Source organism: Panthera tigris, chromosome A1 (genome assembly GCF_018350195.1).
Source record: "Panthera tigris isolate Pti1 chromosome A1, P.tigris_Pti1_mat1.1, whole genome shotgun sequence".
In the NCBI taxonomy this organism is placed as follows: domain Eukaryota; kingdom Metazoa; phylum Chordata; class Mammalia; order Carnivora; family Felidae; genus Panthera; species Panthera tigris.
In genome coordinates, this window is record NC_056660.1 from 230,140,040 (window position 1) to 230,157,762 (window position 17,723).

Below are 17,723 nucleotides of genomic sequence, written 5' to 3' on the forward strand. Positions count from 1 at the left end.
TTGCGCATGAGCAGCACCGAAGTGATGTGCCCTTGTTGCATTGTATCAGAGGCTCCTGTTGTCATTTTGTCCTGTTACTGATGATGTTAATTTTGATCACTTGGTTAAGATGGCTGCCAGATTTTTCTCCACCGTAAAGTTGCTATTTTACCTTTGATAGTTAGTATCCTGTGAGGCAAGAGTGAGACCGTATACAAATCTCATTTCTCGTTAACCTTTCACCCCCTGTTTTAGTATTCATTGACGATTCTCTCCCACACAGTTATTACTATGGTGGCTCCTGATGGTATTTCCGATTCCGTTACTCCTTCTACATTTACTAGTTGATATTCTACCATAGGAAGACCTTTCTCTTCCCTCCATTTGTTTTTTTTCACCTATATAATTGGATCTGTAGGCACTTGTGGATTCTTACTTGAGACCATGATTATAATAGAATAAAGTAAGAATAGTTGTAACACAATACCATCATTACTGTTGGGCAAATTATTCCAGATTTGTCCAAAGGGAGCTCCTTCAAGCTAACTTCCTTTCGTTCTTTTGATAAGTTTGCGTCATTCTTTGCGCACTTCCTCACTGTCTGGCAGAATACTGTGATCTGGCGTCATCTTGTATCTTTCCTATCTGAACCCTGAAATTAACCAGTCGGCCTTGGAGCTCTGGTGTCTCTGGGTGGAGAATGGGATTCAGAAACCCGGATCTGGGCATTGGGTGAGCTTCGAGACCCTCTTAGCTGGTAGAATTACTGGGGTGTCTAGCCCTGGACATGCCAGCATAAGCTACATGACACTTTCGCTCTTTGCGAGCGCCTTCACCTATCAGTTCTCGTTCTCAGTTGACTGCTAAATCATAGACGTTAAAAACTGTGATCTTGGGGTGCCTGGGTGGCTCAGTCGGTTAAGCGGCCGACTTCGGCTCAGGTCATGATCTCGCGGTCCGTGAGTTCGAGCCCCGCGTCGGGCTCTGTGCTGACCGCTCGGAGCCTGGAGCCTGTTTTGGATTCTGTGTCTCCCTCTCTCTGACCCTCCCCTGTTCATGCTCTGTCTCTCCCTGTCTCAAAAATAAATTAAAAAAAAAAAAAAACAAAAAACTGTGATCTTATTCTGGGTGGTAGATCACCACTGATTTTATTTTCTGTTTTTAGACATACATATTCAGGTAGTGATTTCCTGTTGCTGCTATAACAAATTATCGCAAACTTAGAAGCTTGAAACGGTACCCATTTATTGTCTTACAGACATCAGGAGTCTGAGATGGGTTTCACTGCCCTGTCCTGGAATGGGAGTGTTTGCAGGACTGAGTTCCTCGTGGGGGCTCCAGGGCAGAAACTCCTTCTTTGCCTCTTTCCACCTTCTGGAAGCTGCCGGCGTTCAGCAACTCGCGTCCCTTTGTCCATCTTCAAAGTCAGCAATTGCATTGCTGGGACCTCTGTTTCTGGGGTTCTCCTCTTGACTCTGCCCTTTGTGCCTCCCTCTTCCCTGTGATTATACTGGGCCCACCCAGGTGATCCAGGATAATCTTCTACCTCCAGAGCCTTAATCTAATCACCCCCACTTTGTGGGCGTGGGTGTGCCACATAACATGTTTACAGGTTCTAGGGATTAGGAGGTGGACATCTGTGGAGAGCCTTACGCCATCATAATGTGTTTTACGTATTGTTAAATAATGAGCATTAACTATTAATGCTAATTAATGAGCATTAAATAATGAGCATTAACAGAAATAAGAAGGCCCAGAGGCACAGCCGCCCTCTGGCTCACCCCTGGGACTCTTGCTGGCCTGAGCCACCAGCTCCTGTGGCTTCCCTGGCATTTGGCTGGAGGGCAGCAGAGGTAGGAACTTGGGACAAGGTGATCTGAGCTAGCCTCAAAGGCAAGGCCCCAGGCCAATGGCTCCAGACTGGTCAGGGGCCCTCCTTCCAACCTGCAGGCGTATTCCCCTCCCCCGCCCCCCCCCCCCCACTTTCCTTGTCTCTGAGATCCCTCCAGCTGGCTCGCATTTTAGAGACGATACCAGAACACCATGAGGCGCCTGGGGTTTCCATTCGAGTAGATGGGCTGCAAGCAGACGCGGGGGGGGGGGGGGGGGGGGGGGGATTCTTTAACCCGCCTCTTGCATCTTATGGTCTCGGTGTCTACACCGCCATCACCCATCCACACCGCTTGGCTTCTTTGACCACGCTCAGCCTGCCCTGCCCTGTCCACGCCGCCCACGGAGCTGGACAGGGGTCCCACGTGTCTCCCGCGTGCCCTCGCCACCCACACTCGTTCTTGGCCGCCTGGTTTCTGCTTTCCCCCGTGACCCCCACTCCCAACTCCGACTGCGAGGACACTTTTATGTGCCTTTCTCCCCTAGTACAAATATTGCTGTTTTTCAAACCTCCCGCCCCCTGCTGTCCCTTTGATTCTGAGCCAGTTCTCTCTAAGGCCGAATTCTGCTGACTCGGCACCGGGTATTCGTGCTCCCCGACCTCTTCTCGCCCCCCCTCTCCAATCTCGGATGTTCGCTGGGGGGCATCACACCCAAGGACACCAGTCCTCTCGTCCCCTGGCGGCGCCCGCGGTTCCTCCCCGATCCTGGCAGCCTGAGGTCGGCAACGACCCGGGAGGGACGGATCCAGGTACCCCTGCTCCCACGGCAGTCCAGTTAAGGTTGGTTTGGGGGTCTGTCGAGGAGGCTGGGTGCACCCGGCACGGAACAGCTCGGTTAGTGTCAGGTGTCATCCTTTTCCGGACCGCAGTTCTGGGCGGTGGGGGTGCTGGGCAGGCGCGTCTGCGCAGGCTCCGTCCATGTGCACCATGTGCAGGGCCCGCCTCCCCCCAGGCAGCCTTCCTCCCGCATCTGCAGGTAGGGGCCCCCCCGCCTGCCCTCTGCGGCTCTAACCACCGTCCCGCCCCGTGCGAGGGGGAAAGAAGAGGAAAGGGATCATGGAGCCTGGAGAAAAGTTAACGGGGGGCCAAATGCCAGAAGAGCTTTCCCAAACCACTTTTCTTGGGCTTAGTACCGAAGCGATATACAATACACAGCCCTGTAAGGACTGGAACGGTACCCCCTTGACCGTGCTCAAAAGACAATTCTTTTTAGCCTCTTTATTGAGACATAGGTCACAGGTACCATTCACCCACGTGAACACGTACAAGTCAACCGTTTGGTATGTTCACTCACTGAGCCCTGCAGTCGTCACCACCATCCGCCCTGGAATGTTTTCCTCTCTGTAAAAAGAAACCTGTCCCCATCGGCAGTCACCCTCTGTTCCTCCTCCCCCCCCCCCCCCCCCCAGCCCCTGGCAAACTTTAACCTTTCTGTGTCTATAGATTTCCTCTAAATGTGGGATCTTTTGTGTCTGGCATCTTTGACTTAGCATAATGTTTCCAAGGTTCATCCACGTGGTAGTGGGTGTCAGAGCTTCCTTCTCTTTTTATAGCCAACTACTATTCCATTGAATAGATCTAGCACATTTTACTTCTCCATCCATTAGCTGATGGACATTTGGTTGGGTTGTTTCTGCTTTTTGGCCATGATGAATAAAGCTGCTATGAACACGTAGGTATATGAATGCATGTTTTCAATTCCGTTGGCCCTCTACCTGGGAGCGGGATCGCTGGGTTAACATTTCAGGGAACCATCAAAGGCCTGGTTTTAGCTCTTTTGGGAAGACGAAGGTGGGGCCAGTTCAAAAAGTAGTTGAATAGGTCTGCAACAGCGCCGGGTAAATCACCTCCCATATGTTGACAGAGAACCTTGTCTACAGAAAACCTGCTGCGTGGAGAGGAATCGCTCACTGGATAGTGTGGAGGAAGACGGAGCTCAGGGAGGGCAGGATCCAGTGAGGACACCCTCCTCCTGGACAGGAGGGAGACAGACATCCCAGCTGCCAGCTGTCAGCCACCAAGGGTGTAACACACAGCGCACAGAAATCTGCAGGCACGGCCAGCAGTGACTGGTTGGGGTGGGGGCTCTGGGGAGGCCGTGGGGAGGAGGGCAGCCTTACAGCTGAAATAATATTTGCCTGTACCTCCAAGAGAGTTTGCAGGGAGGGCAGAACAGCATGGATTAAAGCCCAGCAGCATGAGAGTGCCTGATGCACTCAGCCCCGGTGAAAGGAAGACAGGAGTGGGGGGCAGTGGAGGGGTGCGGGGATAAACTGAAGCCCGACATCAATGAGTTTGAACTTGAACCTTTAGGCTCCGGGAGCTGTCCCAGGACTGGGGGCTGGATAGGGCGGTCAGCCTAGGTCCCGGAGCCATGAGCTTTCTGGAGGGGGGAGCGGGAGGCCTGAGGATGGGGATCTGGGCAGAGGCTGCCATCAGGAGGCGCTGGGGGTGAGGGGGGAAGGGAGGAGGGGGCCAGTGGGGGATATCCACAGGAGTGCATGAAAGGTGGGAGGCGGGTGGTCAGTTGTGTTTTTCTGGAGAGAAAGAACGGCTTTGATGTTACAGCACCCTGAGGCACACACAGCTGCTAAATGCTTTGACTGCACGTTTCACCCTGTTGAATCCCCGCAGGAAAATAGGCTCACATGAAAACTCAGAATTTTTAGAGAGGCTTGCAGATCCTTTCGGTTTGGGACAAAGCCTTCCCTATCTGTCTCTAGCAGGTGGGCGTGTGAGTGCCCATGGCACGGAGCCCCCCTCCTTGGCACATGCCGCCCACCCCCACGCCCAGCCCCACATTACAAACCCCTCCAGGCCCCTCTTCACTGGCAATTTGAGTCCCACCCCAGGGTCAGCAGAAGCGTGAAAAGGAAATTCTCTCCAGAGCCGTCCTTTTTCCTCCTCCTTTCCTGGTTTCTCTGCTTCCCGGGTTCTCCTCCCTACTCCCCCACTCTTCTGTAAGAACCTGGAACGCCCCAGCTGCCCACTGTCTCCGCGGGAGCCCCAGGGTGGTGGGATTTCTTTTCCAGCAATAAGGCCCTGGGCTCAGGCACGGGAGGGGAGGAGAGGTGTGGGGGGATGGGAGTGGGGAGGAGTTGCAGAAAGGGCCCCGCCCCCCACCATAAGGGTCAGAGGGAAAAACATCCCCTAGGGCAGGATAGAGGCCCCGGATCTGGCCTTGGAGCAACAGAAGGGCAAGCCAGGGCAAATCCCCACCTTTGATTTCTACTCCACTTCATTACTTACCCTGGGGAGTCAAGTTCACAGTCAGGGAGAGCTGCTAGGACAAAGGCTTTGAAGCAGGAAAGAGCATGACGAATTTGGTGAGGCTGAGTAATTGGGGCAGGTGTGTGGGCAGTTTCCTGACCTTGATATATTTCTCATGATTCCTTCTCCCCCAGCGAACTGCTGGAATTAGCCCAGACTACAGAGGGGGTGAGATGTTGACGTAGCCCTGGTGCCCGTGTGAGCGTCGCTCCTTATTGCCAGAAAGGTGACAGGTTTGGCAGCCTGTGCTGACAGAGGGCTAAGTCTGAACTGCACGCACGAGGATTATTCTGGTCTTCCTCTGTGCCTTCTGCCCCAGAGACCTACCAGCAGTCCACTCTAGTTCATGGTTATGCTCAGATTTGCCCACATCCTTTGGGGGAATTGGATCCTTTCATCATCCTACAACATTATGAAATGTTTAGACATTAGGACACCTAGGGGAGCTGACACACGATTAGATAATAATAGTGTATTTTAAAATAGCTAATGGATTCCACATTACTCTTCCGTTAGTTGATGGTTAAAATCCCCTAAAAACCGCGGGGTCAGGTTTCTCTGAATCATCTCTAAGTGGTTTCTGATGGTTTTAAAATGAGGATTAACCACATCAAAGCTGGAGTGAATGCGAGCTTCTAACCCAAAACATATCTTTAGCCTAATTTCATCCAGATTCAGATCCAAGGACTAATGGGATTAATATTTATATGAGCTTTAAACGTTATTAACAGGAGTGTGGCGCGCTGTTCCAGTCACCGTCTCCCTGTGTCCTTTACCGCTCTGTGTGACTAGGCTGTGCCTCCTTAAATCAAGAGGTAGGACCTGTTTCTCCAACCCTTGACCCTGGGCTGCCCTGGGCTTGCTTTTTTTTTTTTTTTTTTTTTAAATTTTTTTCCCAACCTTTTTTTATTTATTTTTGGGACAGAGAGAGACAGAGCATGAACGGGGGAGGGGCAGAGAGAGAGGGAGACACAGAATCGGAAACAGGCTCCAGGCTCCGAGCCATCAGCCCAGAGCCTGACGCGGGGCTCGAACTCACGGACCGCGAGATCGTGACCTGGCTGAAGTCGGACGCTTAACCGACTGCGCCACCCAGGCGCCCCAACCTGGGCTTGCTTTGATCAACAGAATGCAGCAGGAATGACGGAGTGCAACCTGGAGGACTAGACCTCAAGAGATATTAAGTTCTCTTGTCAATCAATCTCTTGGAACCCGAGGAGAGACAGGCCCAGCCAACGCCATCGCAAGGCCCCAGGCATGTGAGCGAGGCCACGTTGGACTCCAGCCCCACCATTTCCACCAGCTGTCTGAACCCGGGGGTGGCCAGCAGAAACTTGAGAAGCCATGCATTGTTGCTTAAAGCACTCATTTTCTTTTTAAGTTTATTTATTTATTTTGAAAGAGAGAGAGAGAGAGAGAGAGAGAGAGAGAACACAAGCAGGGGAGGGACAGAGAGAGGGAGAGACAGAATCCCAAGCAGGCTGTCTGCGTGGAGTCCAACCTGGGGTTCAAGGTGAGGCTTGAACTCACTAACCGTGAGATCACGACCTGAGCCGAGATCAAGAGTCAGACGCGTAGTCGACTGAGCCACCAGGTGCCTCTGAAGCCACTAAATGTTAAGGACGTTTGTAATGCAGCAAGAGATAACTACTACAAACAATGCCCTAAATGGTGACGGAATGGTGTCCTTTTTCTACGAAAAGATCTCCTCTCTAAAAACAAATGAGAGAGTTTCCCACTTTCCAGAATAGTGAAGTAGAGTTTCTGCCTCTGAAAAAAAGAAAAAGGAAGCAGAATTGTTCAAGAATGTCTGGGAATTTAGATTTGAAGGCCAAAATATCATAATGCTTACCCATGAAAAAAAAACACCTGAGTTGTTTTATTATTTAGACCAAGAGCCAGTTAGGGAGAAAGTAAAAGAAATTGATAAACGGGGGCTAGTGATTGCCTCTCATTTTCTCCTCACTGGTGTTTTGCTCGCTTCCAGCCCAGAGGAGCTGGGGCCTGCCATCCTTCACACGTGGCATTGAATTAGCAAAATTGTGGTCTTCCTTTCTGTCCCTTTTCCAACGTTGACATTTCATGGCATCTCTCGCACTGGCGTCTCAACCCTTTTCTCGTGCAGGGATTTAAATGGAAACCCCTCTCCCAATATCAGGATTTCAGAAAGGACCTCTCTGCTGCCTTGTTGAAAAAGAAACACATTCTGACGACTCCTTTCATGGGGTTCTCTTGAGATTAAGGGATCTGATACCAGAATTTAGTTCTCTGTTCGCCAGAATACTGAGCACCAAATACCCAGAGAAAAAGAGCGAGTTAAGGAATTACTGTTCAGACTTTCTCATATGTGCCCCTTTGTGTATCTTGAATTATTTTAGATGTACATACCATCAAATAGGCATTGGATTCTGGCGCATAGTTCTGTACGTTTTAAACACGGGCAGGTATATGTTTGTCCACCACCACCGTCAGTGCCCAGAATACTGCCATCATCCAGGAAACTGCCTCGTGGGCCCTTTTCTTGTCAAGCCCTCTCGTGACCCCCAGCCCCTGGTAAGCACGGATCTGTTCTTTCTTCCCCCAGTTTTGCCTTTTCAGAATGCTGTATGAATGGAACCATGTGGTATGTAACCTTTTGGGACCAGCTTCTTTTACTTACCCATCTGTGTTTTTGGGTGTATGAATAACTTGTTCCTTTTTTATCTGAGGAACATTCCATGGCATAGATACAACACGGTTTGTTCATCAATTCACTCATTGAGAGATGTTTGGGTTGTTTCTTGTTTGGGGCAATTATGAAGAGAGCTGCTACAAATGTCTCTTCATTTTATCTGTCTATCTATCTATCTATCTATCTATCATCTATCTATCATCTATCTATCTATCTATCTAGTCTTTACACCCAATGTGGGGCTCGAGCTCATAGCCCTGAGATCAAGAGTTGCATACTTCTCTGACTAAGCCAGCCAGGAGCCCCACTGTCTCTTCATTTTATTTAAAAAAAATTTTTTTAAGTTTATTTATTTTTGAGAGACAGAGAGAGACAGAGCGTGAGCAGGAGAGGGGCAGAGAGAAAGGGAGACACAGAATCCAAAGCAGGCTCCAGGCTCTGAGCTGCCAGCACAGAGCCCGACGTGGGGCTTGAACACATGAAACCTGAGATCATGACCTGAGCCAAAGTTGGACACTCAACCAACTGAGCCACCCGGGCGCCCCTCCTCATTTTAATTCATAAAACTATAATGCTATTTATTTCAAAACTATTTTCTCAGAGAAATATTAAACCGTAGTTTATGATACCTTGATTTTTATTTGAAGTGTTCATTCTAGTAGTTTGGGGGTGTTAAATCAGCATCTCCTTTGGGTAATCACTACTATTTAAATAAATATATTTCTATTAAATAACTACCATAACTTAATATGCACCTACACATTTTATTTCATTTTAATTCATGCCATTAACATGCAGTGTTACATTAGTTTCAGGTGCACAATCCAGTGATTCAACACTTCCGTATATTACTTGGTGCTCGTCAAGATAAGTGTACTCTTTTTTTTTTTCGATGATTATCATTTCTTTTCAAATCTAATTTTTAAAAAATTATTTATTTATTTTGAGAGAGAGAGAGAGAGTGCGTGCATGCACACAGGGGAGGGTCAGAGAGAGAGGGAGAGAGAGAGAATCCCAAGCAGGCTCCTTACTGTCAGGCTGTGAGCACAGAGCGCAGTGCGGGGCTCAATCTCACGAACGATGAGATCGTGACCTGAGCCAAAACCAAGAGTCAGACGCTTCACCGACAGAGCCACCCAGGCGCCCCTAGATAAGTATACTCTTAATTCCCATCCTCTATTTCACCCATCCCCCTCCCCGCCTCCCCTCTGGTGACCATCTATTTGTTCTCCATAGCTAAGAGTCTGGTTTTTTTGGTTTGTGTCTGTCTCCCCCCCCCCCCCCCTTTGTGTGTTTGTCTTGTTTCTTAAATTCCACATATGAGTGAAGTCGGATGGTATCTGTCTCTCTCTGACTAACTTATTTCACTTAGCACGGTCCTCCGCAGCTCCATCAATGTGGTTACAAATATGCCCCCACAAATTTTGATGACCCAAAGCCAAGTAAGATCAAGTCCACATAATGGATACAAATACAGTGAAATGGTCGGTGGTTTGGAGCAGGGCAATTTTACATGTGATCTGAAGGTGGAGAGATAGAAACAGAACTTTTTCTTTTTTTTTTTTTAATTTGGTGCACTTTGGACTTAAGAAAGCACTCAATATTGACCACCGGAAATGGACAGAGGATGCCATGGATTATTGATATGCGGCTTTGGGCGTCCTTGAGGGTAGATTTTAGGCACAGAAGGAACTGTGCAGGTGTTCACTTCGGCTTTACATTTTAATTTTCAGTATATGAAAATGGCCAATCCTAAATTGTTATTCTTTCCATATGAAAGCTGAGGGTACAGATCTCATTTTTCCCATTATACATCCAACAAATTTGAGGCATCAGTTCTAAGAAGTCTTTGGAAAATACTTGGTCCTATTTACTAACTTAATTAGCCATCTTCAAACTTTTTTTTTTTTTTAATATGAGCAAGTATAAAGGTATTGTAACTGGAATACAATTAAAATCAGAACCGCCCTCCTACAGTAAATCTAAAAGTCACAAATGGTGGGGAAAAGATAAACTTCATAAAAAGAAAAAACACTATTTTTTTCCTGGATTCAAAGCTAAAGCAATAGTCATGACTCACAGCGTTTTAAAATTGTTTCATTGTTTTTACGGATTTCATTTTTAAGTAATCTCTACACCCCACATGGGGCTTGAACTCACAATCCTGACTGAGATCAAGAGTCACACGCTCCGCTGACTGAGCCAGCCAGGAGCCCCATGACTCATACTTTTATGATAACACCCTTAAAGATGTTTTCACACATGTGCCTTATTTCATCCTTACTGGAACTCTAAAATAGCTGAAATACTGCCATCCCAAAGCTTTTAGCTCAAGGGATTTTTATTCCTCTTGTGATGAGGGCATAAACAGAACGGCATACAATGTGTGTGTCTACTCCTATGTACCTCTCCAGCCTAAGATTACATAATTTTCTGACTTCCTTAAGTCAATTGTCCTCCTTAGTCACCGAGCCTTTCTATGCATGGTTTTCTCAACATCAAATGCCCCGTTTTTATCTCATTGGCTGACTTATTCAAGATGTATGATGGTTTGATTTGCATATGCTGTGAGATGATGATCACAATAGGTTTAGTTAACACATCACCTCATATAGATATAATAAAAGAAAAGGAAAAATTTTTTTTCTCCTGGAGTGAGAACCTTTAGGATCTACTCCCCTAACTTTCCTCTATACCCTAGAGCAGCATGAACTGAAGACCTCCTGGTGTACATGACATCCTTAGTACTTATTTATCTTATAACTGGAAGATTGTGCCCTTGACCCCCTTCCTCTTATCCCCCCCCCACCCTCAGATCTTTTAAGCTGCATTTTTATTTTATTAAAAAAAATTTTTTTAATGTTTATTTTTGAGAGAGAGGCAGAGACAGAGCGTGAGCGGGGGAGGAACAGAGTGAGAGGGAGACACAGAATCCAAAGCAGGCTCCAGGCTCCCAGCTGTTGGCACAGAGCCCGACATGGGGCTCGAACCCACCAACGGTAAGATCGTGGCCTGAGCCGAAGTCGGGCGCCCAAACAAACTGAGCCATCCAAGTGCCCCATTAATTTTATTTTATTAAAAAAATTTTTTTTAATATTTATTTATTTTTGAGAGAGAGAGAGAGAGAGTGTGTGTGTGTGAGCAGGGGAGGGGCAGAGAGAGAGGGAGACACAGAATCTGAAGCAGGCTCCAGGATCAGAGCTATCTGCACAGAGCCAGACATGGGACTCAAACCCATGAACAGTGAGATCACGACCTGAGCCAAGTCAGACGCTTAACTGACTGAGCCACCCAGGCACCCTAACTGCAATTTTAAACGTGATATAACCGATTTCCTTTTAGAGTGTTTTTGTTGTTTGAATGAACAATAAAAGATTCCTGGGGCACCTGGCTAGCTCTGTAGATAGAGCATGTGATGCTTGATCTCGGGGTTGTAAGTTCAAGCCCCATGTTGGGTGTAGAGATTACTTAAAAGTGAAAAAAATCTTGGGGTGCCTGGGTGGCTCAGCAGGTTAAGCATCTGATGACTCTTGATCCTGGCTCAGGTCGTGATCTCACGGTTTGTGAGTTCGAGCCCCACATTGGGCTCTGTGCCGATGGCATGGAGCCTGCTTGGGATTCTGTCTCTCCTTCTCTCTGCCCCTCACCTGCTTGTGCTCTGTCTCTCAAAATAAGTAAATAAACTTAAAAAAAGTAAAAAAACAAACAAACAAAAAAAAACTTAAACCCCCCCCCAGATTCCTGAGTACTAAATAATTATAGGAAATCTAACAAATTAAAGTTACAAAGTAAACAAAACTTAAGTTCTCTGAGTCATTTCAACATAGTAAATAAATTTGGTAAAACTTCACCCCCCCAATCCCGAGTCCAGTTAATGATTTAGTTGGACACTTTATTTTTTATTACTTTGAGAGAGAGAGAGAGAGAGGGTGCAAGCAGGGGAGTGGCAGAGAAAGAAGGAGAGAGTTTCAAGGAGGCTCTGCACCGTCAGCACAGAGCCTGACGTGGGGCTTGAGCCCGTGAACCGTGAGATGGTGACCTGAGCTGAAATCGAGATTCAACTGCTTAACTGACTGAGCCACCCGGGGAACCTCTTGCTGCACATTTGCAGTTGGTGTAATACGGCTGACCTTCCCGCAGGTCAAAGTCTCTTAAGTATCCCAAGAGTATCAAATATCAAACAGGTGCAACCTAACACATTTCATTTTAATACAGTGGTTTTGAGGGGCACCTGGCCGGCTCAGTCGGTGAAGCCTATGCGTCTGGATCTCGGAGTTGTGAGTTCGAGCCCCGTGTTGGGTGTAGAGATAACTCAAAAAAAAAAATACTATGGGTTTTGAGTCTCAAAAGGTTTTCGAGACTTAATTTTAAATCTTCCCAGGGGCGCCTGGGTAGGTTAAGCGTCCGACTCAGTGGGTTAAGCTCAGTGGGTTAAGCGTCCGACTTCGGCTCAGGTCGTGATCTCGCAGTTCGTGGGTTCAAGCCCCACGGTGGATTCTGTGCTGACAGCTCAGAACCTGGAGCCTGCTTCGGATTCTGTCTCTCTCTCTCTCTCTCTCTCTGCCCCTACCCTACTTGTGCTCTGTCTCTCTCTCTCTCTCTCTCAAATAAATAAACATTTAAAAAAAACTTCCGTTAATTCTAAATCTTCCCAGACTGAAAGATATTTGTGCACAGGAAAGGATAGTTGGTAACCCAGCTAGCCGAGGCTACTGCGGCTCAGGGTTTCCGGCCAGTACGAGCCGGGATGCTGCAGAGACTCGGAACGGGCCTTCTCCCTGCCTGGCAGCCGTGCGGGGGAGCCCTGTCTGCAGTGGTTGTGCGAGTGACTCCAGACCCTCAACAAGATGTGTGAGTGTAGACCGAATTCCTGCGCTCCGGTTATACGTGCTCCTTAATTCAGACACCTTTGACTTTAACAGGGATCCTAAAATATGTAAGCATCTGTTCCTTTTGACATGAAAGAATTTAAAATTCTTTAAAAGATTCTTGGAACCTTCCTTCCTCTTATTTTTCCAGGCTGCACACAAGTCCCATAGATACGAAAAATGCGATCCCAGTGAATTCTGTAGGTCACACATAAATGGCCAATTTATGAGGTTTCCACTGGCTGAGGCCTGGTGAGAAGGCTGCATGCGGTATGAGTCCCACGGTCTAATACTTGGCCCTGTGTATGTGGCCCTGCTTAGAAAGAGTCTGAGATGGAATTAAGGATCTCGACTCGAGATCTTCCCGGATAATCTGGGTGGGCCCTAAATCCAGTATTTGTCCTTGTAGGAGGCGGAAGAGGGGAAGATTCAGACACAGAGAAGGCCGTATGGAGGTAGAGGCAGAGACGCGGGGAAAGAACCCCCTGGCGCCTCCAGAAGCTAGAAGAACGGGAAGGATTCTGCCCTTGGCAGGAACGCTGTCCTGCCAGACTTCTGGTCTCCAGAACTGTGAGAGAAGACCGTTCTGTTATTTTAAGCCACCGAGTTGGTGTTATTTGCTGCGGCCGCCCCAGGAAACCCATGCAGGTATGTTCCGGGCACACCTGCTGAGGCAGGTGTCAGCACGTGTGTTAAGGGGCTTTTAGGGGCGCCTGGGTGGCTCAGTCAGTTGAGCATCTCGGCTCAGGTCATGATCTCTCAGTTCGTGGGTTCGAACCCCTCGTCGGGCTCTGTGCTGACAATCCAGAGCCTGGAGCCTGCTTCGGATTCTGTGTCTCCCTCTCACTCTGCCCCTCCCCTGCTTGTGGTCTGTCTGTCTCTCTCAAAAATAAACAAACATTTAAAAAGTTAAAAAAAAAAAAAAAAAGAATCTTTTGAGGGGGCGCCTGAGTGGCTCAGGGGGTTGAGCGTCTGACTCTTGATTTCAGCTCAGGTAATAATCGCGGTTCATGGGTTCAAGCCCCACATGGGGCTCTGTGCTGAGCACGGAGCCTGCTTGGGATCCTCTCTCCCTCTCTCTCTTTGCCCTGCCTCCGCTTGTGCATGTGCACACGCGCTCTCTCTCTCAAAATAAATAAATAAACATGTTTTAAAAAGACTTTTTTTTTTTTAAGTTATTTATTTTGAGAGAGAGCAAGCACAGGTGGGGAAGGGGCAGAGAGAAGGAGAGACAGAATTCCAGGCAGACTCTGTGCTGTCAGTTCAGAGCCCTAGGCAGGCTTGTACCCATGAACTGCGAGATCAGGACCTGAACCGAAATCGAGAGTCAGACGCTTAAGTCACCGAGCCACCCAGGCGCCCCAAGGCTCTCTGAGTTGCAAGTTTGGAAACCCAGTGACGCCACCCTATTCATAAAAGAGGCACTTGTAAGGACCTGGTTTACTAGAACTGAAGGTCAAGAAAGGATCTGGGCCTCAGAAAGGGATGAGAAGCAGGACATAGAATGAGGGCAGGACCCTGTTTATCTTTGCGTCTGCTTCATTGTTTTTGCTCCCGGCCACCCAGCTTCCATGTAGAATATGGCCACCCCGCAGCTCCTGTAGGTATATGTTACTATTCCAGCCACACAGAGAGACTAGTTAGTCTCTTTCACCCCCAAACCAACTTGAGTAGCCCAGGTTCCCAGCTGAGTTTGATCCACCAATCTTGGGGGCAAGATTCACCATCTAAACATGGCTGCCGGGTACCTATGTCTGTAGATCCGGAGGCTGATTCTCCGAGAAAAGCAGGTGTTGAACAGTGTCTACCTGTAGCATCTGTCTCGTTGCTCTGTGTTGTGTATTAGTTGGCTACTGCCCCGTCCCACAATGTTGTCTAAAAAACCCCAAATAATTACTTGTATTCACAGCCCTGCAGGGCAGCTGATCTAGGCTGGGCTTGGCTGGACAGTCCTGGAGCTCAGGCTCAGGGGATGACAGCCACCAGGGAACAGCTCTTCTTGTGGTGATGGCATAGGGACAGGAGGGCCAGCCCCAAATGGCAAGCACGCCCCAAGCCCAGGCTTGCATCACATGCGCCAACACCCAATTGGCCAAAGCGTCACGTAGCTGAGCCCTGGATTGGCGGGGCGGGGAAGTACACTCCTCTAATGGCGTTTAGGTGGGTAGGAGAGGATTTGGGGGTAATAATTGAATCTATCACACGGTACAGGGTTTTAAATTTTTTTTTTTTAACGTTTATTTATTTTTGAGACAGAGAGAGACAGAGCATGAACAAGGGAGGGGCAGAGAGAGAGGGAGACACAGAATCTGAAACAGGCTCCGGGCTCTGAGCTGTCAGCACAGAGCCCGACACGGGGCTCAAACTCACAAACTGTGAGACCATGACCTGAGCTGAAGTCGGACGCTCAAATGACTGAGCCACCCAGGTGCTCCTCTGGTCTCTTCTAATAAGGGCACTGATCCTACCAGGAGGACCCCACTCTCCTCATCCCATGGAAACCCGATTACCTCTAAAGGTTCCCTCTCCACACACCATCACATTGACGGGGTAGGGCTCCAACATATGAGTCTTGAGGAGACACATTCAGTCCATAACACCCTTCCCACTGAATATATAATGGGATAGACATAGAGTAACCATTTCAGATGCTCTTGCTCGGAAAGGGGGAAAATGAGAGCCAGGAAGAAGTCGCTGGTCCACGTAGATTCTAGAAGCTAGTCAGGCAAACATTGTAAATTCCTTAATTACGTCTCAAGGCTTAGGAGCTATACTCCCGGGCCCTGGACTCTGCCCTCTGGGCTCCTGGTTCTTCCCTGCGAGTCGTCCTTCCTTCCTGGAAGGTATCATGTGTTTGCCGCTGAATGATATTCTCAGCCTGCCTCCTGCCAGTAGACTTTTGAGGGTCCAAAGGCCTCTTTGTACTGTCTCTGCCCTTTCAGTCTGTGGTGGTGATATTCCTATACATGTAGTTCTCTTAAAGACTACGAGTTTTCTGTGAATCTCACTACTATCCACTCCATTAGTCAAAGACAGCACCCACAGGTCTCTCTGAGATGAGCCCTTCTCCACCTTGGGCTTCTGCAAACAGCTGAGGGTCAGTATGGCCACATGTCCTAGGAGCACCATCCTCCGACTGAGAGGCTCTGTGCGTGTCCTAGTCTATACGGGCTGCTAGAACAAAACACCACAGACCGCGTGGTTTATAGCCAACAGATAATTTGTTTCTCCCAGTCTCGGAGGCTGGAGACGTGAGATCAGGGTGCTGCATGGTGGGCTGAGGGTCCTCTTTGAGGATGCAGACTTCTCTGCGTGTCCTCACATGGTGGCAGGGGCCAGGCAGCTCTGAGGGTCTCTTTTGTAAGGACTGTCATCTCCTTCAGAGGGATCTACCCTTGTGACTTAACCACCCCCTCAGGTCCATCTCCTAATACCACTGCATTGGGGATTAGGATTTCATTTTTTTTTTAAGTTTATTTATTTATTGGGGGGGGGAGGGAGAGAATGAGCAGTGGAGGGGTAGAGAGAGGGAGAGAGAGGATCCCAAGCAGGCTCCGAGTTGTCAGTGCAGAGCCTGATGCGGGTCTCGACCTCACAAACCGTGAGATCATGACCTGAGCTGAAATCGAGAGTCGGATGCTTAATTGACTGAGCCACCCAGGCACTCCAGGGATTAGGATTTCAAAACATGAATTAGGAAGGGACACAAGCATTCAGACACCTTTAATCTCTTTAGAGGGCCTGTCGTCTGAGAACAGAGCTCTGGAGTGCTACCGTATATCTTTCTGAACGCTCTCTCTTTTTAAACAATGTTTATTTATTTATTTTGAGAGAGAGAGTGTGAGAAAGAGAGAGAGAGAGAGAGCACAAGCAGGGGAGGGGCAGAGAGAGAAAGGGAGAAAGAGAATCCCAAGCAGGCTCCATGCTGGCAGCACAGAGCCTGACTTGGGGCTCGAACCCATGAACTGGACCTTGAGACCATGACCTGAGGTGGAATTGGGAGTTGGAGGCTAAACCGAGCCACTCAGGCACCCCTATCGGTGCCATTTTAATTAAGAGGTTAATTAAAATCCTATTGGGTGTTTTTCATGGAAATGGACACCAAGATTCCAAAATTAGGATAGCAAAGTGAAGGATCAGAAAGAGCCAAGATGATTTTGAAGATGGAGGGAAGAGCTTCACTATCTGTTATAAAGCTGTGATAACGAAATTAACATGATATTGGCACACAGAACATTTGAGAATAACAATAAAAGCCCCCAAAACAAATGTGGGGCGATACTTGGAAAAAAAAAAAGGTATGTATTAACTATCTATTGCTATGTAACAATTTAGCCCCAAGCTTAGCAGCTGAAAACAATAGAGCTTATTCGGTGCAGTATCTGAGGGTCAGGAATCTGGGAGTAGCTTAGCCAGCTGGTTCTGGTACAGGGTTCTCTCAGGAGGTTACCGTCAGGATGTTGGCTTGGGTTGTGGTCATCTGAAACTCGACTGGAGCTGGGGGACTCGCGTCCGCCATGGCCCAGGCAGGTGGCTGTAGATCAAGGGCTCTCTTTGCCACATGGGTCTCTCCACGTGCTCCTCAATAACGGGGCAGCCTGCTTCCCCCAGAGAAAGCGATCCCAGAGAGAGAGCTAGAATGCAAGATGGAAGTCAGCTGTCTTTTGTCGCCGAATACCAGAAGAGACATCCCATCCCTATTTCTGTCTCCTCTGACCCTGGCATCACGTGGGAGGAGATTGCACCAAGGCATGAATTCCCAGAGGCACGGGAGCATTGTGGGTCATCTTGGAGGCCGACTACCACAACGTTTTTGAGGGGCAAAACGTCATGTTGTTTATCGTTTACAAACTTCAGCAAAAAAAAAAAAAAAAGAGAGAGACTGATGAAGCAAACTGAGCAAAATTTAGGCTTTCTCTCTGGGGGTGACAAGATGGCTTACTGGCCCAAGAATCCTCTAGAAGCCAGTTACTCTCTTTTCTACCCAGACTCCTGGCTTGCCCCGCACCCGCACGCGGCGCTCTCCCAGCTGGCTACCAATAC